Source organism: Marmota marmota, unplaced genomic scaffold, assembly GCF_001458135.2.
Source record: "Marmota marmota marmota unplaced genomic scaffold, marMar, whole genome shotgun sequence".
Lineage (NCBI taxonomy): Eukaryota > Metazoa > Chordata > Mammalia > Rodentia > Sciuridae > Marmota > Marmota marmota.
The window spans coordinates 18177363-18201491 of NW_026000057.1; positions in this window are offsets into that span (position 1 = coordinate 18177363).

A 24129-nucleotide genomic window follows, 5' to 3' on the forward strand; every position below is an offset into this window, starting at 1 on the left:
TTTGCTTTCTGACCACTGTGCATTGAGCAGCTTCCTCTAGCAGGTTCACCACAGGCTCAAAGTCAAAGGGCCAAGTAACCATAAACTGAAACCTCTGAAACTATGAGGCCGATTAAACTTTTCCTTATAATTTGACTATCGCATTTTATAACCAAATTTTATACAAGCAAATAAAAAAAAGAGATAGGCTGAACACTATTGCACTGTCTGGTAAATAACACAACACAGATTATATACTGTGTTAGATTACAACTTCAATACTCGTGATAAATCCATATTTAATTCAGATACAAAAAGTTTAAATCTTTCTTTCAAGTATTTATTATTTTTAACTTGGTATGTGATTTGTCACAAAGGCCTATACATTATTGAATAAAATGGGTATGAGAAGACAATATCAGATAGTAATCTTCTAGTTCAAATTTTCTAGGAATATTAACCATGAGAAGGTGCTGAATTTGGTTAAATATACTTTTCTCCATTTTTGAGATTACCATATGAATAGTTTCCTTTTTTGAGTTAATTTGATTCATCAAATGGATATAATTAACTATTCTTCCATATCTGGGATGCAGTTCTACTTGTCCTTTGTCAGGAATATGCCACTGAATTCTATGTATTATTTTTGTAGGAGTTTTACATCTAAATTCATGAGAGATGATCCTCTTATATTTTTTTTCTTTCTATTTCTCTCAGCTTTGGTAATCAGTTTTATACTGAGCTCATGAAATTTTTCAGAACGTTCTAAGAATGCCTGTGGGGAAATACTTACCAGTGACATATCTTGGTATTGAGGGATTTGTTTTTTAATTTTTTAAAATGAGGATGTTTTATAATACAAATTGTATTTATATTTGGTACTTAGTGCCCAGGCTGACCTGAAACTAAAAATTCCCCTGCCTCAGCCTCCCTAGTAGCTGGGATTAGGAGTATGTGCTATTTTGCCCAATTAAATTTTGGCATATTCTTACAATTGAATCCTCCTGTTTCCAATAGAATAGAAAGAAACAAAATAATGACCTAACAAGATTTGAATGAATCTCAAAAATTTTGTAGTGAGTGACAAAAGCCTTAGACAAGTGAAAAGATTATGTATGGTTTCATTTATATGAAATTTCAAAACAGGTTGTCTCTTGGGTGAGATGTGCTAAGGACTGAAACTGAGGGGAAATATATGCTCATAGTCTGTATCGTGATAGGTACTGGAACTGCACAAATATATGCATTTGTCAAAGATAAGGTAAAGTACAATTAATTAAAATTCTCACATTTCACTTAAGGTAAATTGTACTTAACCAATAAAGGATCAACATAAAGGATCAACATAACCAATAAAGTTCAACATAAAGGAATGTTGAACTCTCTTTTAAATAATCTGTTTTGAATTTATACTTTTGATTTATACAACTACTAGAAATTTACCTGGAAACACAACTCAAACTATTTATTTCTAGAACATTAGGTAAATAAATAGAAATGTGAAAAATCATGTACAGTAAGATGCTAAGGTAGATTCTAGATGCTAGATATTAGGATGATGACCTCAAAATTCTTTCAAATTTGATCTGTTTATTTTTATTTCAAAAATTAAAATGGATTAGAAATATAACCCAGTAATAATCACTCGCCAAAAGTTATTTTTTTAACACTTAGGATGATTAAAAATTTGCTAGTTTTCTTTTTTCTTGAGAAAAGCTAATTAATGATAACATTTTGAATCATTTTAGTGTTTTAGGCTCTTGCTTTATTGATTTTCATCATTTACTTTATTTCACACAAAAAACTGATGATATTGAAGTTATATCAGATATTTTTTTCTTTTTTAGATATTTTGTTAAGTTCGTTCTTTTTAGATACACACGACAGAGGTGTGTGTATTTTGACATATTGTAGATACATGCAAAATAACTTATTCTAATTAAGATTGTATATATAAAGATCATATATACATACATATATATATATATATATATATATATATATATATATATATATTACATATATTAGTTTGTTTATTTGTTTAGCTGTTGATAGACCTTTATTAGAATTGAACCTAGTGCCCCACACCTGCCAAGCAAATGTGCTAACACTGAGTCTCTGCCCCAGTCCTAGAATCTTATTCTTGTGACTGAAAACAATATGGAGTTACACTGTTCATGTATTTATACACAAAAATAGAAAGATATGTTCAATTAATTCTACTGTCTTTCCTATTCCCCTGTCCCCTTTCTTACTTTCATTCCCCTTGATCTAATCCAACAGACTTCTCTTCTTTTCCTCTCCCACCCACCCTTGTGTGAGTTAGCACCTACATGCCAGAAATTTGCCCTTTGGTTTTTTTGGGGACTGGCTTATTTCACTTAGCATGATAATCTTCAATTCCATCAATTTACTGGCAAATGCCATAATTTCATTCTTCATGATGGCTGAGTAATATTCTACTGTGTATATGTACCACCTTTTTTTATCCATTCATCTGTTGAGGGACACCTAGGTTGGTTCCATAGCTTGGCTATTATGAATTGAGCTGTTATAAAGATTGATGTGGATGTGCTGATCTTAAGTCTTTTGGATATAAACCAAGAAATAGGATAACTGGATCAAATGGTGGCTTCATTCTAAGTTTTCTAAGGAATCTCTACACTGCTTTCCAGAGTTGTTTACCAATTTGCAGTACTACCAGCAACGTATGAATGTACCTTTTCCCCATATCCTTGCCAACATTTATTGTAATTTGTATTCTTGATAATTGCCATTCTGATTGGAGTGAAATGAAATCTCAGTGTAGTTTTAATTTGTATTTCCCAAATTGCTAGAGATGCTGAACATTTTTTCATATATTATTTAACCAGTTGTATTTCTTATGTGAAGGTCTTGTCCAGTTTCTTTGCCCATTTATTGACTGGGTTATTTGGGGTTTTGTTGTTAAGTGTTTTCAGTTCTTTGTATATCCTGGATATTAATGCTCTATCAGAGGTGCAGATATGCTCCCATTCTGTAGGCTCTCTGTTCACATTCTTGATTATTTCCTTGGCTGTGAAGAAACTTCTTAATTTGATACCATCCCGTTTACTGATTCTTGTTTTTACTTCTTGTGTTTTTAGGAGTCTTGTTAAGGAAGTCAGTTCCTAAGCCAACATGATGGAGAGTTGGGCCTACTTTTTTTTTTAGTAGGTGAGGGGCCTCTGGTCTAATGCCTAGGTCCTTGATACACTTTGAGTTGAGTTTTGTGCAGCATAAGAGATTGGGGTCAATTTTATTCTACTCACATGGATTTCCAGTTTTCCCAGCACCATTTGTTGAAGATGCTATCTTTTCACCAATGTATTATTTATTACGATGGCTTTGTCTAGTTTGAGATAACTGTATTCATCTCTATGACAGCTATTCTGCTCCACTGGTATTCATGTTATTTTTGTGCCAGTACCATGCTGCTTTTGTTACTGTAGCTCTGTAGTATAATTTAATGTCTGGTATTATCATGCCTCCCGCTTCACTTTCCTTGCTATAAATTGACTTGGCTATTCTGGGGCATCTAATTATTCCAAATGATTTTCATGACTGCTTTTTCTATTTCTTTGAAGAATGTCATTGGGATTTTAATAGGAAATGCATTAAATCTATATAATATTTTTAGTAATATGGTCATTTTGACAATATTAATTCTGCCTTTCCAAGAATATGGGAGATCTTTGCGTTTTCTGAGTTCTTCAATTTCTTTCTTTAGTGTTCTTCAGTTTTCATTGTAGAGATCTTCACCTCTTTTGTTTGATTGATTCCCAAGTATTTTATTTTATTTTTGAGGCTATTGTGAAGGTATTGTTTTCCTGATTTCTCCTTGACCTGATTCATCATTGGTGTACAGGAACACAATTGATGTATGAGTGTTAATTTTATACACTGCCATTTTCTGAATTAGTTTATGAGTTTTAGAAGCTTTTTGGTGTAGCTCTTTATGTCTTCTAAATATAGAATCATGTTGTTAGGAAATAGGGATTGTCTGAGTTCTTCTTTTCCTCTTTATATCCATTTAATTTCTTTCTTTTACCTAATTGCTCTGGCTAGGGTTTCAAGGACTATGTTGAATAGGAGTCCTTAAAGATTGTATCCCTGTCTTGTTTCAGTTTTTATAGGCAGTGTTTTTAGTTTTTCTCCATTGAGGATGATGCTGGCCTAGGGTTTAATGTATATAGCTTTTACAATGTTGAGATATATTCCTAGTATCCCTAATTCTTCTGGAGTTTGAGTATCAATGGATGCTGTAGTTTGTGATATGCTTTTTTCTGTATCCATTGAATAAATGATGCTTCTTGTCTTTAATCTGTTGATGTGATGAATTACATTTACTGATTGCCTTACGTTGAAACAAACTTGCATGCCTCAGATAAACCCCACTTGATCATGGTGCACTATCCCTTTAATATAGTTTTGTATGTGATTTGCCAGTATTTTATCGAGAAATTTTTATTTATTTCATTTAGCATTGTACTCTCCAGATCCATCTATCATCCTGCAAATGTCATAAAGTCTTTCATTTTTATGGCTGAGTAATATTACATTATGTATGTACATTATAATTTTTTTATGGGCATCTAGGTTGGCTCCATAGTTTAGCTATTGTGACATGTGCATCTATAAACATTAATATAGCTGTGTCATTTGTAACATGCTGATTTTCACTCCTTTGGATATCTGCTGAAAAGTGGAATAACTCTGTCAAATGGTGGTTCCATTCCTAGTTTTTTTGAGGATTCTCCATACTTCTGTAAAGAGTGGTTGCACTATTTGCAGTCCAACCAACAACATGCGTTTTTACGCTTTTCCACACATCCTCACAAACATTTATTATTACTTTCATCCTTGATTATTGCTTTTCTAAATGGAGTGACATAAAATCTCAAGGTAGTTTTAATTTGCATTTCTATAATTACAAGATATATTGAATATGTTTTTATATATTTGTAGACCATTCATATTTCTCCTTTTGAGAAGTTCATTTGCCCATGTATTAATTGGGTTATTTGTATTTTTGGTGTTAAATTTTTTGGTTCTTTATATATTCTATCTGAGTTGTGGGTGGCAAAGATTTTCTTCCATTTTTTAGGTTCTCTCTTCATGATCTTGATTATTTTCTTTTCTGTGAAGAAGTACTTTAGGGTTATACCATTCCATTTATTGTTTTTTTTTTTATTTTCTTGTACTTTAGTAGTCTTGTTGAGAAAGTCAGTTCCTAAGCCAACATGTTACAGTGTTGGGCCTACATTTTCTTCCAGTAGGTGTAGAGTTTCTTGTCTATAACCTGGATCTTTGATCCATTTTGAGTGGAGTTTTGTGCAAGGTGACAGATAGGGGTTCAATTTCACTCAACTTCATATGGATTTCCAGTTTCCCCAGAACCATTTGTTTGTTGAAGAGGCTCTTCTCTCCAGTGTACATTTTTAGCATCTTTGTCTATATGAGATAATTGTATTTATGTGGGTTTGTCTCTGTGTCTTATATTCTATTCCATTGGTCTACATGTCTGTTTTGGTGCCAATGCCATGCTGTTTTTGTTATTATAGTTCTGTAGTATAGTTTAAGGTGTAGATGCTTCCTACTCCATTTTTCCACTAAGTATGGCTTTGGTTATTCTGGGACTCTAATTTTTTCCAAATAAATTTTGTGACTTCTTTTTGTATTTCTATGAAAAACATCATTGTAATTTAAATAGGAATTTCATTAAATTTGTATAGCACTATTGGTAGTTTGGCCATTTTGACAATATTAATTCTGCCTACCCGAGAACATGGGAGATATTTCCATTCTCTAAGGTATTCTATAATTTCTTTCTTTGGTGTTATAATTAATTTTCCTTATAAAAGTCTTTCAACCTTTTGTCAGATTGATGTCATATTGATTCCCAATTTTTTTTGAAGCTATTGTAAATGGGATTGCTTTCCTAATTTCTTCTAGTTGATTGGCATTTGGTGTACAGAAATGCAATTGAATTATGGCTGTAAATTTTATATCTTGCTATTTTTCTAAATTTATTTATTAGTTCTAGAAGATTATTCTTTGTGCTTAAGAATGGTACAGGACTAGAAACATGTAGCTTTTCCACAGTTGCAATATGCAATTCTAGGAGCTCTGTGAAGCACTCTTCTGGTGGGGTGTTACCACAACTGGGCATTTATATCCTTGTACAGAAACATTCCCAGGCAGCAAGCATGCAACAGCCATGAAGTCATCATAGACTCCCAATCTCAGTCACTGCTCTCCCATTCTCTGTCACAACTTTCCACAGGTTCAGTTTGGGGTTCCTTGGTGGTGTTGCTTTTGTTCCTGTAATGAAGCAGGACATCATTGAGGGAGCAGATGGTAAAGCAGGATGCTTACCTCATGATGGCTATGAAGTAAAAAGAGAAATGGAAGTTACTTGAGTCCCAAAATCTCCTTCAAGGGCATTTCTATGGAGATGTAACTTTTTTCTACTAAGCTTTTCTTTTTAAGGGTCCACTGATTCCAAATACTGCAAGCTGGATACCAAGATTTAAAATATAGATTTAAAATTGGGGAAAATTCCACATTCAACCTATAGCACCAACTTAATTCACTTAATATTACAATCTCCAGATTCATTCATGTTGCAACAAATGATAAAATTTTATCCTTTTTTTATAATAAAGATATTTATTTGCTTTTATTTTCCATTATATAAGTAGTAATAACTTTGCTTACTATCTGAAATTAAGTCTTTAAAAAGGTTACATTTAAACACTGTTTATGGTACTGTAAATTGGTGCAACCACTCTCAAAAGCAGTATGAAGATTCCTTGGAATGGATTCACCACTTGACCAAGTTGTCCCACTCCTTGGTGTATATCCAAATGACTTGAAATCAGCATACAATAGTGACACAGCCACATCAAATTTATACCAGCACAATTCACAATAACTAAGCTACGTAGCCAACCTAAGTTCCTTTCAAAAGATGAATGGTTAAAGAAAATGTGGTATTTATACACAATGGCTTATTACTCAGCCATACAGAAGAATAATTTTATGATATTTGCTGGTAAATGAATGGATCTACAGATAATTATGCTATGTGAAATAAGCCAATCCCCCCAAAGGTCTAATGTTTTCTCTGAAATGTAAAAGCTAAGCCACAATAAGGAGAGAGGGGAAGAATACATGTTCAGTGGATAAGACAAAGGGAAATGAAGGGAAGATAGATGGTATAGGAAAAGGAAAGACTGTGAAATGAATCTGACAGAACTTTCTGATGTACATATATGAACACACCACAGTGAATCTCACCAAGATATACATCCACAAAACTGGGGTCCTAATCAGAATAAGATTATATTCCATGCTTGTATAGTTACATCAAAATGGATTGTACTGTCATGTATAAGTAAAAATAATCAATAAAATTTTTAAAACATAAAGCACATAAGTTTATATGTAATAGTCAATAAAGAAAAAAGTATGATATTTAAATTTTTTAAAAAATGAATATTATTTAGCCTCAAAAATGAGGATATTTTTCTGATTGTCACAACTATTGTGCTTAATTAAGTAAGACAGATATGGAAAGAAAAACATTACACAGTCTCATTTTTATGTGAAATCTAAAGAAATCAAATATCCAGAGCTAGAGGAAAAAAAAGAGTGATTAATAGGGGCAGCTAGAGCACAGGGAAATGAGGAGACATGGATCAAAAAATACAAAGTAGAAAATAGAGGGGATGAATAATTCTAAGGATATAATGTGCAAGATTAACAAATATATTAATAATAGCATGCTAGTATATTATATTATATTAATTTATTATTATAATAATAGCATGTACTTACGATTTTTGCTTATATGATTATAAGTTCATTTGCCAGAGGTAAGAAATAGGTAACTATATGCAATGATAGATGTTTTAATTTGTTTCTTTTCAGTAACCGTTTTCATTTAGATCGCACAACACTATGTGGTATAACTTAAATATATACAATAATAGTTACACACAAGATAATTGTCCTTTCCCTCACTCTATGTCTTGGCATGGTTGCCAAAAATCATTTCACCATATGTATGAGAGTTTATTTGGGGGATCATTAGTCTATTTTATTTATTTATATGTCCATCTTTATGCCCATACCATACTATTTTGTCTGTCATGACTTTATAAAAAGTTTTGAAATTTGTAAGTGTAAACAGTTTCAATTTCATTCTTTTTCAAGTTTATTTTGACTACTCGGGGTCCCTTCAGTTTCCATATTAGTTTTACAATGGATTTTTCTATTTCTGGAAAAAAAAGTGTTCTTGTTATTTTGATTGTAATTACATTAAATCTACAAATCTAATCTTAACAATACCAAGATCTAACCCTTTTAACAATATTAAATCTTCTAATTCATGAATAGAAAAAGAATAGATAAATATTTTCACCAAGTAAATTTCTATTTTATTTGTTTGTTTGTTGTGTATGGTATTAGAGATTTATCCAAGAGGCACTCTACCACTAAACTATATCCTCAGCTCCTTTCTTAAATATTTATTTTGAGGCAGGGGGTCTCATTAAGTTACCAGAGATGGCCTCTAACATCCAATCCTTCTGCCTCAGCCTCCCACAATCCTTAGATTATAGGAATCTCACTTGTTCATTAATGTCTAGTCCTCAGATAGTCAGGAAAGGCTCTGTCTTTCCCACATTGCAACACGTAATAAGGTCTTTGGCTTACATAGGCAATAAAATTACAAAATCAATAATTTTTAGTCTATTTTCCACCCATGTATGTATCCAAAGTCCATCTTGGTGACATTAAATAGTTTCTATGTATGCTATTTGTGTGTTGAGTAGAAAAAATTTTAAAAGGAGTTAGTATATAATCAATACTGCAATGTTTTCAAAAGAAGTATAGGACAAGAATAGACTTTCTGTATTCTTTCATAGAAGCAAGGACAAATAAAGAAATAAAAAATAATTAGAGAATAATTAAGTTAAAGCAAATGGAAGTAATTACACACACAGTGATAGCAAACAAAAGGTTACGAAGTTGAGTGTGAAGAATTAATGGAATAATCTTGGAATGAGTAGAAATTTAACTGATTTCTGATTGATAGCATTTGTCAGAAGGAAATATAAAAGATAAAAATTTAGAATATTAACCTAAGAATAAAGAGGAAAAAAAAGAGAAAATATTGTAAATTTCACATAAATAAAATAACATGTTGATCTGATTTTACAAGAAAAATCCCTTGAAATTGACCAGTTTATAAGAAGAAGTCATGCTTTCCCAGGTACACAGATCTACAGAAAGGGTTCTACCAGTCCTGACCATACTTCCTCAAATGTCTAATATTATCACCTTGGTAAGTTTAAATTTTTGCCCATTTTCCTGACATAATAGTAATGCTATAATATTTTCAAATCTGTTTTTGATATATATCTCTTGAGAGTGCCCATAAGCAAAGACAACCACTCATTAGAATCCTTAATGAAAGGGAAAATTAGGTTTAGGTGTGTGCATCAGGTAAGACACAAAAAGGAAGAAAAAAATGAAATGAAGGAAGTTTATTTGTCACAGATTCCAGAGAGGTGAGGGGCGCTGACAGGAAATCTACTGATATTCTAAAGGTAGCAGAAAACTCAACCAGCAATGGAGATAGATGAAAGAACCTATGGGACTCTTCTTTTATTAGGGGTGTTGTACCTTACACTTTCTCATGGGGATTGTGGATTAACTAATTTAATTAAGATACATGCAAAGTGGGGAACATCTTTACATGAATCTTGTGGTAATTGCTAAATTTTATTGTAGTCAATAGTTATAGAATATGTTGGTTTGGGGATCAGTACGATGAAGAAGAAGTTGGTTATGTTGCAAACAAATAGATATAGAGGGGAAGTTGTAAAGTACAAGGTACAACTGGGTTTTAAACAACTTAGGTCCAAAAAAAGGGATGCTGATGTACTTAGTATACTGAGCAAGTTTATTACAAGTATTGTTATGTTATTGCCCTTTTTATTTCATAAGATGCAAAGTTTGAACAATAAATTCATTGCTTTCTGTAGTATGACTCAGGCAACGTTAGAAGTAGCAGAAAGGGCCTTAGACCAGAATTTTCTTGTTGGCTTATGAAAAATATTATGACATCTTGGTGTAAAGTTGATAGGTATAACATACTTACTCAAAAATTCTTAAAATATAGTAACAAGGGGAGAAAATCAGTCCAAATGAAGGAAGTTAAACATCATAATTGATAGCAAGGATGGTGGAATGTGATAGACATCATTATCCAAAGCACATGTATGAAGACACGAATTGGTGTCAACATACTTTATATACAACCAGAGATATGAAAAATTGTGCTGTATATGTGTAATAAGAATTTTAATGCATTCTGTTGTCATTTATTTTATAAAAAAATTTTAAAAGTCACAATTGAATTTAAAGTGGCTTATAAACCAGATACTTGAATTTTGGGCTTGAACCCAGTGCGTCATATGCATCAGATAAAATCTACCACTAAGCTACATCCCCGAACTTAAACAAGATAGGACAATTTCAATTTTGGAAAAAAATAGACAATTTTGGAAAAAAATAAACAAAATTAATAAAAACAAATTTAACTCACATTAACAGATTTTAAGACTTACTACCAAATGATAGTAATTAAGAGCATACTATTATAAATAGGACAGACATTCCAATTGTGGGACTAATAAGAAATTAAGATTTTGACCCACTCATGCAGGCCTAATTGATATTTTTTTAAAAATGCAATTTTTAGAAAGATAATTTTCTTTGCTTGTGTATAGACACCTCCAACTAGGTTATAGAATTAATGAAAAATATAAAAATATTAACATTTTATAAAAACAAAAGAAACACAAGAAAATATTGACATCCTAAGGTTATGAAATAATTTAATAGATGTCATTCTAAAAGCACAAATTATCAGTGGAAAATACTAAATTGTCATTAAAATCAATATCCTGCTCCTTAAAACAAATTTTTATGAATATGAAAAACATGAAGATAAAATATTAATAAAATATGCATTTGATAAATATCTTAGTTCTTAACATACAAATAATTAGCATTAACAAAAGAGCAATCTAATAAAAAAGGGTAAAAAATTTGAAGAAACATTTTACCAAACAAAAAAGAAAAACAAGATATACAGCATATGAAAATATAAAATATGCTCAATATCCATAGTCTTTTGGAAATTCACATATAAACTATATTGACATATATCTTCTTGCTTCCTAAAATAAATAAAATTCAAGATTGATAAAATCAAGTAAATATTGGATGCACCAACTGGAAATGTCATTATGTAGGAATGCCAGGTGGTACAATACATTGGAAACAATTTGCAGTTTTATATAAAATTTGTTCTCCGATTCAATAAAATCCAGCAATCTCCATACTAAAGTGTTTTAGTTAGTTTTAGTTTTCATCTCTGTGACTAAAATATTGGGTAGCATAAATTAGAGGAGGTAAATTTTATTTACTACAGGAGGTAAATTTTTATTTTATTAAACTCATGGTTTCAGAGGTCTCAGTCCACAGATGGCTGACTCCAGTGCTCTAGGCCCAAGGAGAGGCAGCACATTATGGCAGAAGGGCTCAGAAAAGGAAATCAGCTTAGTTTGTGGCAGGGTCAAAAAGTAGGAAGCAAAGCAAGAAAGAAGAGCCTCAGGAAGAACAACTCATATATGGCATACTCCAAGTGACCCACCTCCTTTAGCTACTCCCTATCTAACTATAGTTACTACATCATCAGTTCTTCCTGATATGAATGGACTGATTAGGTTACATCTCTCATAATCTAATCATTTACCTCTGAATTTTCCTGCATTAGCATAAATATTTGGAGGGGCACTTTATATACAAACCATAATTTTCTGACACATGTTCCCAAAAGCTATATTCATCTCACAAGGCAAAATCATTTTATTCTTCTCCAGAATTTCCATAATTTTAACAGTTTTAACATTGCCCAAGTCCGAAGTATCCACTGAGACCCAAAGTGAATTCTTGGTTGTGAACCCCTGTAAAAATTCATTACCATTCCAAAAGGGAAAAACAGGTATATGAAAGAAGGAATTGAACCAAAGCAAGACATCTTGGCAAACAAGTCTGTTAACTCTGCATACAGTATCTAGAACACATTGCTGTGAGATATGCCCCCCAAAAGGCTTGGACAGCCCTACTCCTTTCGCCTAGCTGGTTATAACATACAAGGTCTGTATTAGCTGGCCTCTGTCTATAGCCAGCAATTTTTCTCAGCAGACAGTCCACATCAGTGGATGTCTCAACTCCTGTGGTCTCCCTTCCAGCTTCAGTTTCAGAGCTTCATGCATCAGCCTCTCCACACAGGAACTCTAACCCTGCTACATCTTACCTGGCTTCCCAGGCCTTTTTTTGAAATCTCTGTGGAAGCGTCAGGCCACCTTAACTCAATCATCTTGCATTCTGCAGAACCAGCACCATGTGGGTGATACTGAGCTCAGTAATCAGCTCATACAATATCTGGGCCCTCTGTAAACATGGATGGAGCAGTCTCTGAGTGCCTCCACAGTGAAGATTAAGTTAGTGGCTGGCTTGTTCAACATTTTTATTGACTTAAAACTTGTACATATCTATGGGATACCATGTGATATTTCAATACACGTATATGTTGTATAACATACAAATGAGGGTAAGCATTTATTTGTGGTGAAAACACTCAAAATTCTTTCTCCAGATTTTAAAAACTATATAGTAGTACATCATCATCATCTATAATGACCTTAATATGCAATAGCCGACAGAACTTTTTTCTCCAATTTAACTGTAACTTAGTATCCTTGTTAGCTCTTTGTTATCTCTTTATGTGCCTTTAAAATCCTAATAACTTTTTTATAGTAGTATGGCATTTCAGAAACACACTACTCATCACAGACTATTTTTAAAACATGTTTTAATTTAATGCAAAATGTAGTTCTTTATAACCCAGAAAGAACAAATGACTCGTGTATCTTTTGGAATTGTACTTCCATGTTTTCTGTTTACAATAAAAATAGGTTTCAAATTTTTATAAAAAAAATACTTGCAATGAAATCAAAAAAGAAAATAAGTTGGGAATACCAACCAATCACAAAGTTGTTGATAACAATAGATTAAGAGGGATTCATGGTTAAAGATAAATCTACATCCATTTGAAAGACTGACTATGGTCATTACATCCCCTGCTACCAACAAATTTTCTATTTAGTATCTCAGTTCTGAAACTACAGTGCATATGAATAGGTAGTTCTATTTTGTGAAATTCATTTTTTAAAGAAAATAAAATTATGCCTTAATAATTTAAATTCTGTCAGGTTTTTCTTTTTGAGTGAATATTTCAGAAAAATTTGAGGTATTTGCTCTCACCACCCCGAATGTAAAATTATGGAGTGAGCTAGAACAAACAATTGATGAGAGGAAGCATTAAGTCCTCACAGCAGTACCCGATTTATATCTAAAACAATCAAACAAATAAAAAACAAATTTAAAAAATCCAGGTGGGTAGGATTTCCAATTTTTTTTTAACCTGGCAGGTGAGTGAGTCCTTAGTGTATTAGTGTACTATTTCTGTTGTAATTTGTTTCACAATCTTAGTAATTTTAAAACAATATACACATATTCTCTTGTAGTTTTTGATATCGAAAGTCCTTTCAACCTAAAATAAAAGTAATTGCAGGGCTGCTTTCTTCTGGAGATGGAGGGGAGATTCTGTTTCCTTTCCTTCTCCATCTTCTAGAAACTTTCTTCATTCTTTGGCTCCTGGCTGGCTCCACATACTCTTTGTCATTTTATCCTCTCTCATGATATATCTGACTAATATCTTTGATCTGCCTGCCTGCTTCTTGTAAGAACACTTTTATAAGGACATTGAACACACCTACACAATTTAGGATAGTTTCTTCTATAAAGATCCTTAATCACAATTATAAAGTCTTGTTTACCATGTAGATAACACACTCACATGTTCTGGAGTTTTTAGGGTGTGAATATCTTTAGGGAGTCCATATTTAGCCTACTAACCTTAAAAAAATCCCTGCTTCTGTTTTCTGAGGAAAATCCCTTGACTCGTTGACATCAATGGCCTCTTAAAAGTTATTCCTTAGCATTTTCTTCCATGGTCCATGGTGGAGGTTTAAAAGCTCTCCTTTAGTACATGCTCTTCATAGCCTCCTTCTTCTGATTCATACTTGGAAAACTGGAAACTTATTTTCTGACCAAGCTTTTAGTCAACTTTCTCTCAAAAGTTGATAGGTTTATGTCAGCAAAATCTGGTTACACAGCATGTTATTCTTTTTTGGACAGAGTTCTTTAAGTCTTCCTTATTAACTTAAGTCTGCTATTTCCCTCATATTTTGGTAGTGGTTACAAGACAACTGTTTACAAAATAACCCTAGCTAGGTTATACCCTTATTTAATATGATCCTTGCTGCAGGCCCAGGACTTTAATTTTAAATGAAATACATCAATGTGAGGCCTTTGAGAACAATATGAAGAACAGTTCCCCCCACTAATAATAATTTAATAGTGTTTGATATATATTTCCTCAAAACTATGATAGAATAAAATTTATTGTGTTTATCCTCTAAGTCTGTGGGAACTTGTTACAGCAGTAATAGAAAATTAGTCCAGTAAGGGGTCTCCCTCCATTTCCCAGTCAAGAAAACTGTCAAATTGTGTAAGATTGATTTTATCTTTGTTATAAACCTAAACCGCAGGAGTAATTTTAATGATTTCTTCTGCCAGTTTTTTGTTTGCTTATATTTATTTCCTATTCTTGTTACATGATTTTATATTTGATGCAGTAGGATCATGTATTTTGTCTTTTAGTTTATAGTCTTCATGTCTTCATTACCAGCTTGCAAACTGACCGAATTTTTTTTTAGATCATTCTTTTAAAAAAATTCCTGCTAGAAAAAAATATTTATAATTGATTAATTGATACATATTCATAATGCAGTATCATTCTAAATGAATCCCAGAAAGCTACAGCTACAGTCTCCTAAATATGTAGATGTTCTATCAAGTCATCATAGATGACAATCTACTAAATATTTTGCTACAGCATAGCAAAGAGTATGAAAATTCCTGGCTTCAAGTCCTTTGTTTTATTGCTCATTTTCTGGCCACTCTACCTCCATCACATATTTTAGATTTTAGATAAAAATACTACACATGTAACTGATTTCTGATTTCAGTTTTAGCCTAAATGCTAAAGCAAAAACCAAACCAAACCAAAACAAACACAAAAAAAGCAACAAGTGTGTAGAGATTAAAAATATACTTGCTTAAATTAAAATAATAACAATGATGGAAACAGTAGGGAAATAAGTGTATTATATTGTTTAGAAATTTTTATGTTCATTTTCAGAATATAACTTTAACTGAATTCAATTGTAGCCATTTTTTACTATAGCCCTTCCGCTTGCACCCTCCACCACATATTTTAAAATTAGCCAATCATAGAAATTGTACCTGAAAACTCCTCCAATCAGGGTGAAGAGCAGCACTGCATTGGGGATATAAGCCGGCCGACTGCCCACCCAGGTGTGCTTTGTGGTAAGCCATTCTCGAACGTGATTGGGCACCTCCCTGACTGGGTGTGAGGCGCTGGCTAAACTGTGTCAGAACTAATCCCCACCCTTTCTAGGTTGGAGAGACCATCTGTGTGGGGGTGTGACTGACCATTGACCCTGAGACCAACCACTGACCCTGACCTTGGAATGCTGTCCCCCTCGACCTTCATTGGATGGAATTTTCTCCTGAATTTCTTGTTCCCCAATAAAAGGCCACTCCCTGGCGTGCTTTCTCTCTCTCTCTTGCTAGTCCTGAGTAAGCCTCACTGCCCCACTGGGTGGCTGGAGGCAGGAGCCAGAGGGAGGGCCGTCTCAGACCTGGTCAAAAAAAAAGGTAAATTGAGTTTGTGTGTTTATTTTGATCTCACTAGTTAACTTCTATGCTTTGAACCTCTAGTATGAAGCCAGCGTGCTGGTCGCGCAGTGGAGTGCTTGCTAGCCAGTTTCTGAGAGTACCTCCTTCTGTGTGTAAAAGTTTGCCTTGATCACCTACTTTTGAGCACGTGTTTGATTTCTTGCAGCACCTTAGTATTTCTAACAGGTTTACAGACCAAAACATCAACAGAAAAATGGAAATAAAAGTATCAAAAAAGGGATAATAGGCCTAGAAGACAGACCGACAAGGTAAAATATCTATTTAAAAGTTCTGGACTTCTAGACCATAGAAAAGAGATGTCTGAAACTATCCAAAATAATGATAATGATGATGAGAATAATAATGATGATAGAAAAGACTACCAGTCTTAGATTTAAAACCACCAGATTGCTGGACTATTTAAAGAGAGAGAAACACAATATCTTCATAATTTTTACAGTGAAAATATCCAACAAATTTTTCAAAATTAAATATAACAGTAATAATAATAACAAAGGCAATACAAACAAATGGTTTTATATCTCCTCCTTTTGCTCAGGAAAGCCTTCAGTTGTCTATTTCCCTTTTAACTGGAAAGGTAGGCTCAATTTAAGAAAAATAAAAGGAATAAATAGACTATGTACAATAACAGTTTTGACAGAATAGATATTTTGTTTTTTTAGCTATCTTCTCCATTTACTTATCAACTTAGGAAGTAGAAGGAAAATTAATTGGTATTTTTCTACCCTGAGAGTAAATGCTGGCCCCCTCACATATTGCTCTAACTTTCTGAAACCCATTTTAACTCATTTGGTGTTAATTTGCTCATTTGCAAAAGATAAATAATAATGGTACTGTTATGGTCTGGATAGGAAGTGTCCTCCTAAAGCACTTGTATTAATTTAGTAATATTTAAAGGAACAGGGAACAGGGCTGTCAAAATGCAGAAGCATATCCTAGGTCAAGGTCTGAAGACATAGCCGATTGTCATGCTTGGAGTGGGCTGTGGGTGACCTTTACAGGCTGGAGAAACTACGCTCTAATAAAGCCTGAAGACAAAGTTTCAGAGATACATATTTGTGGTGATTTTCCTGGACAAAACTCATGAGGAATGACCAAGTGACAGCGTTATGTGCTGCCCTGTCCAATCTCAGGGTTCTCTTCCTTTTGTTGGGCTCAAGTGAAGGTGTTGATTTGAAATATTCAATAAGCTGATGAACCTGCTCTTTCTGATATTGGTTTGATACATTCACACATCCCTGTGTTTTATAGTCAGTTTCTTCGCTGCTGTGACTAAAAGACCCAACAAGAACAAATAGACAAAGAAAAGTTTATTTGGGGGCTCACAGTTTCAGAGGTCTCAGTCCATGATAGCCAGCTCCATTCCTCTAGGCTCAAGGTGAGGCTGAACATCATGGCGAAGGCAGCTCAAGACATAACACCAAAAAGCAAAGATAGAAAACTCACATCAAGAACAAAATATATGCCCCAAAGGCATGCCCCCAGTGTCCCACCTCCTCCAGCCACATCTACCTGCTTACAGTCTCTACTCAGCTAATCTCTATTAGGGGATCAATGTATTGATTATGTTAATACTCATAACCCAATCATTTTACCTCTAAACTTCCTTACATTGTCTCACTCAAGAGCTTTTGGGGGACTCTTAATCTAAACCATAACACTGTGCTTCTGATTAATTTGATAAGTTCACAGGTGGTCATTTTTATTGGCACTCTTCATTTATTTACCAGTTTGCATCTTATGGTTGTGTTAGCAGATGGTGGCTGTTTACTTGTGCAAACAAGTTGCAGGGTCATTCCACCCCAGTGTTTTTTTTACTCAAAATGGAATAGCTCATGACAAACTACTTCTTAACAAAATGGAGTAACATAGATTTAGGTACAACCTGAAAACTGTTGTACTATAAATTATAGAATAACTCAGATCAGCCACTATCTGCATTTTATTTCTTCTATTTTATTAAAAAGAGAAGTAATTTCTTTCCTAATGATGAGTAAACAAACGGAGGGATGAATTGAAATGTAAGAAACATTAAAAATTCTTTCTAAATGGAACTGGGAAAATGGGGAAAGAACAATTGTCTTACATAGTGGTAAGAAAGTACTTTCCATCTATCAAAGACTATTTTTACTGCTTTTCCAGATTATTATTCACAGCAGTTGTCATGGGTATTTTCTTTTTGTCGTTGTTGCTGTTGGAATAAAACCAAATATAGGCATCATATCTGGTATCACTCTTTTTTTTTAAAAAGATAGAGTGAGAGAGGGAGGGAGGGAGAGAGAGAGAGAGAGAGAGAGAGAGAATTTTTAATATTTATTTTTTAATTTTCGGCAGACACAACATCTTTGTTTGTATGTGGTGCTGAGGATCGAACCCGGGCCGCACGCATGCCAGGCGAGCGGGCTACCGCTTGAGCCACATCCCCAGCCCCTGGTATCACTCTTATTGCTTCTACATTGAATGACATACTGCCAGCATTATCATTCATCATCACTTATTAAGAATGAAGTAATTATCTTTTCTCATCCATTTCATGCTAAAAATTCAGATGCCAAAAGGTATTCTGTGTTCTTGAATGATTTCATGGCCAGAAATTGTAACCTATTTTGATAGTTCTTTGCTCAACTACTTCTCTACTGTCTCTGTTCTTTTCAACAAAATGAGAAATAAGTATTGTATCTTTTTACAGGTCAGAGCCATTTTTTTTTCTACTTGCAGCAGCAGCTGAAAAAATTACTCAAGGAATATTGCCTCAATAGTTACTAGAATGTTTAAATTAATTTCCATCATCAAAATCTTGAGTAGTAAATTGGATTGTTCAAATTACCATATGTGCATGTACAAATGTGACAGAATGAATCCCAATATTATATATAATCATAATGCACCAATAATTCACAAAAATTAGTATAGTCCCAAAGTTCATCTGGATTGTCATGAATACTCTAGATTTCATCACTGGCAAAGTCTAGGAAATCAGTCAATATAGAAAAATGTGTAAGTATTAGTTTCTTCTTTTAACAGCAGTTTTCAGTTATCAGAACCAGAGGATAGCATAATGTTCCAAATCCAGCTTGTGAAATCTAGTAGAGAAAGGAGAATGGGGAAGAAGATAGAGGACAGGAGGGAACAGGGGGGATCCTGAACCAAAATTAAATTCCATACATGTATGAGTTTGTCAGGATGAACCCAACTATTATGTATAACTATAAAACTATAATTAAAAAAGAAAAGATTTTTTAAATGGGTAAAAAATATGGAGAGAAGGAAGAGATGACCAGAATTTAGTTTTTGTTTTTGTTTTTTTGTATAAAAACTGCTTGATATCAAATTTTTAAGCTCTATAAATCCCAACAAATTAGACAGTTATTTTTTGTTTGGTTTGGTTTTAACTAATATATGTGGCACATGTGAAGGGATTTTCTTCATGTTAGTGAAATAGACTCAGAGCAGCCCTGTCTTGGTCTAATAGTATGTGGAAGACACTGGCAGAGGACACTAGCTCTGCACTGGCACTCGCTAAAATAACAACCGAATCATCACCTGTACAACCTGCGGCCTTAACGGGCCTGGAAAGATGACATCTATAAATATAGAGTCAAAACAGAAGTAAGGGTCAAAGGTGAGGCCTTTGCTTGCTGAGAGCTCTCTCATGATCACAGAACCACAATCCCTGAAGATCTAAAGGATTAAATAAGATGCATTGAAATTGAAAGGGTTCTCTGGATAGAGACATGTAACTTCTCTCAGCAACAAAAATTATGACAGTATGTTTACACTCAGGCTGCTGCGTAATAAAGACCTGAGTTTCTTGCACAATGTGTATTGATTATGTTAAAATTTGTGAAGAGATATAAAAGTTTGATCCTGCATTGATTCAAAAAGTAAAACTTTTTATCAACACAAAAGATTTATTTATACTTATCCATGTAGGTGTTATGTAAGAGTTATAGAACTGCACCTTGGTTAATTCATTTATCAGTGCTGAAGTTAGTTGATAGTGCACATTTTTAAAAATGTCCATCTGTGGTGCCTCGTTCCTATCATGAGGTAGAAACATGTGAGGAGAAATTATACAATTCCAGATTTTATGAGTCTCTAAGTTGCAAAAGTGTTTTAAAAAACCAAGCTGTCCTTATGTTTGATGTATTTTCCTTGGGGCTTGAGTAATAAACATAGATATATGGAGGGAAGAATATTATATCAAGTTTTAATGAAAGGTTAATCACTTCAGCATCAATAAGTCACTTACTAGGAAAGACATTCTAATTCATAAGTGTAAGGTTTGATATGTGTTTCCATTTATTAAAATGTAAGGAGAGAAACACCGAAAATAACCAAAGAAAGTATAGCTATTAACTGCTTGATGGTTCCTGATGTTAATAGATTCTTGTCAAAGTAGAAGCAGACTTCAGATGACCTTGGCTGAAGTTGACTAGTACTGAAATTCAATTAACTGCTGCATTAGGGTAGTAATGAATACACTTTACTGCAGGTTAGTAACATCCAGAGGAAATAAAAGCCCAAGGGTGCAAGGAGTTAAGTATGCCACAGAGAGAGTAGAAGGAGAATAAAATGATATGTGAGCAGCTTGAAACTTCATGTAATAAATTGCTTCTAACATTGTAATGATATAGACAAAAAGCCCTTCATTCTTTAAGGAAAAATAAAAGCAGTTAGTTGAGAGGTAAGTTGCTAATAGTTTCTCTATCAACATATAAGAAAGTAAGACCATTTCTGACAGATTGGAAGAGTGGCCCAAATTATGCTTTTTTTCATATCTGCTTTGTCAGTTGATTTTGTAAATCTTCTCTTTTTGTATGTTTTTAAAGAGGTGGACACCCTTTTTCTTTCTTCTTGAGTCTAAGCTGGTTTGTTGACTCACATTGGCCAAAGTGAATCCTCTGAGTGATATATTAGTTACTACCTTTAGACTATAAGAGGCTTTGTCTGTGGTGGATATCCCTTTGAACTGTTGTAATCTCCATAAGAATTACAAAAATCCAGGCTGGAGACAAGAAATCAAATGGAGCAGTCAGTCCACTGATTTAACTGAGCCACTGCCCAGTACATATAAAAGAATTACACAAGCTCAGCAAAAGCAACCCATGTCAGACAGACCCTCCTTCAGCTGACTGCAGTGGGCACATACACAAGGCCTGCCAATCCCATACTGACTCAGTGACTCATGAGCTAATTAAATGCCTATTGTTTTAAACTACTAAGTTTTGGAGTGATATGTTACATAGCAATAGATAATTAATGTTATTGATTATATTATCTTGCAAAAATATAACTAAGACTTCTTTGTTAATACATTGTGATTTATTGACTTGATAACACTTGTAAATACACTTTCCAGCACTAATTGTGTATTTATTTTCATTGGATTTAAAGAAAGAATGTATTTGTATTTCTTTTTATTTGATTTCTAAATTTGTACGTTAACTTTTGGTAGAGAGCATGATTAACCCAGGCAATATAGATATTTGGTAGTTAACTGGGGTAAATACTGTCAGGAAACCAAACCTCCAAATTAAATTTTAGCACATGATAGGAAAGAAAAATTAATTAATCCTCCTGTTACCTAAAATGGGAACATGGAATCTCCTTTTGTACCTCACTTTTCTTCACGGACTAGATTTAAATGCAGCTGAAACCTGAGATTGTAGCAATCCCTGAGCTTTCAAAACATGTCTTTTCTATTTCCAGTGGGCCTTTGTATGGCAGACTCTTATGATCTCTATTGTGGAGTATAGCAAAAACATGTCACAATGAGTTTTCTGAACTAAACCTCTGTTTTTTAAAGCCAAGTTACACCAAGCAATCACTTTTAGCCTGAAATAGATTTAAAAGTTTTGTTCTTCATGTATGAGCTTTCAGAGGGTGTTTCACAGTATCTTATGGATACTCTTCCATGACCCCACATTTCAGAAATGCTTCCCTGAGTCTGTCACTTCCCATTTACCACCCATGGCTGCACCTTAGATAAAATGCACTGCCCAAATGGGCTTTGCAACTTTTTATTTATTGTTTTTAAATTTTAAGAACCATAAACTGTGTAAATGCTTATACTTTCTCTTATTTCAAGATGCTAAAGGCTTCAAATTCAAATATTTATATGTGAATGTTTCCAATATTTATACATAAAAGTTCACTTTTTTCTTGAAATATGTGGAAGCTAAAAAAAAGCAAATAAATGAACTGTCAAAATAAAACACATAAAGTGATTTTTAAAATGCTGCACATGGTTAGAAATAAATATTTCAGTTGAGAAAGGTAATGCTAGTTTTGTGGAAGAGTGACCAGGCCCTTGGAGGTACTGGGAAAAGTGAAAAGAAATTGTATCAGCTGAGATGATTGTGGAGTATATTTCAAGTGCAGTATATGAAAGTAATAAACTTAGTTCTGGGGGCACTGAGAAAACAAGGGTCTGACAAGAGCAGTTAGTGAGTGGTAAAAGGAAAAACTGAACATGGTTGAAGCATTTCATCACAGTGTAACTAGTATCAGTGAGTCTAGTCAGACTGCCTGGATTTGAATCCAAAAGGAATTTACAAAACATGTGTCCCTGGGTGAGTTACTAAGGTGCTTCTCTTTTCTCATTGTAAATAGGTATTTTGTGGTTGATTAGAGTTCACATTTTATTTTATACAATAATTATTTTCTAAAATACTTCATTTTCTAAAATTCTTGCCTTCCTCACTTATTACAGCCATATTCACTTTCTTGTCTCAGGGTATTCAGATCCTAAGTCCTGGGACATTATTTCCACAGACATCCTACTCTATTTCTTCATTTCATTTATGTTTGTTCAAACATCAAATCTGCACAGCATCTCAGCAACACCCCTACATCTAAAATACAATCTTTGCTCATCATCACTGTTTTCTTATCTCCATTAATGTTTCTTTATAGTATTTATCAAACCCTGATATTATATTCAATACTTTTTCCTTCTTCTACTTGAATGTAATAAGATAGTATAAGTAGATATTTTGCTTTATTATTTTTGTTCACTACTTTAAATCCCTCCAGATAGCAAGTATGTGACTTGTAGTTGTTTTTAAATGTTTTTTCAGTACACATTGAGTGAATAAAATGATTTTTAAATACATATTTCTTCATTCTCATGAGATAGCAGTTTTAAAAGACCAATGACAAGATTTCTTTTGGATGTACAACCTGTACTTCTACATGTGAGTCTAGCATTTTGCAGAAAAAAAAAACAACAAATATCTTATTTAACAACTCTTTCAGTAAAGGAGACAACTACAGCTTGGTTATCACAGTTTATATTTTATCATGTAATTAAGTTATTAAAACAGATATGTTAGGTAGCAATTCATAGTCATTAATTCCTCATACAATTTTACTCCATAGAATATTCTGGTTATATAGATTTTTTTTCAGTTAAGTAATGTTAGATATTAAGTAATATTGTGGTGATATCAGCCTACTCTTTATTTGATTATTATCTTTTATGAATGGCTAATCAGTATCTTCATTGAAATTTTAATAGAGAATCTAATTTGGAACACAAAGCTTTGAAAAGTGTTCCTTGTGATTTTAGACCTGAGTGAAAGAAATAGTAGCTTCTAAGGGAGAGGCAAACACAGAGCCTTCTTCCCTATCTATCCTATGTGACTATGCCTTCATTTTCTCAGGGGAGAGTAAACAAACACTAGTCTCCAGGGTGCTAGGGAGAATGTGCAGCTGGAATAAGGGAACTAAGATATGGAACACACTGCTCCTGGGAAAGATACAGGAACACAGTGTATCCAGAACATAGACTGGGATAGCCAGGGATATTTAGAGAACCAGTGTCCCCAAGACCAGTGCCTACCTAAAACTGTGATTGCATTAGGAAAACAAAGAATGGCTTTTCCATTGCCTCCCTCTTCAGATTGAAAAGCATCAGGTAGCAAGCAAGAGTAGGATAGTGGTAAGAGAAGAACAGCAAGGGACAAAATTCTCAGAAAGAGACTTTTCTGAGTTACCACAAGAATGGAAGACCTAAAGCCAAGAGTGCCACCACCAAAAATATAAGGAGAAATGTGCAAGGGAGTAGGGGAAGATTATAAAAGAGAAATAACTTCAAAGGAACTCATACAAAGCATGGAAGGAACTGAAGATCTTCAT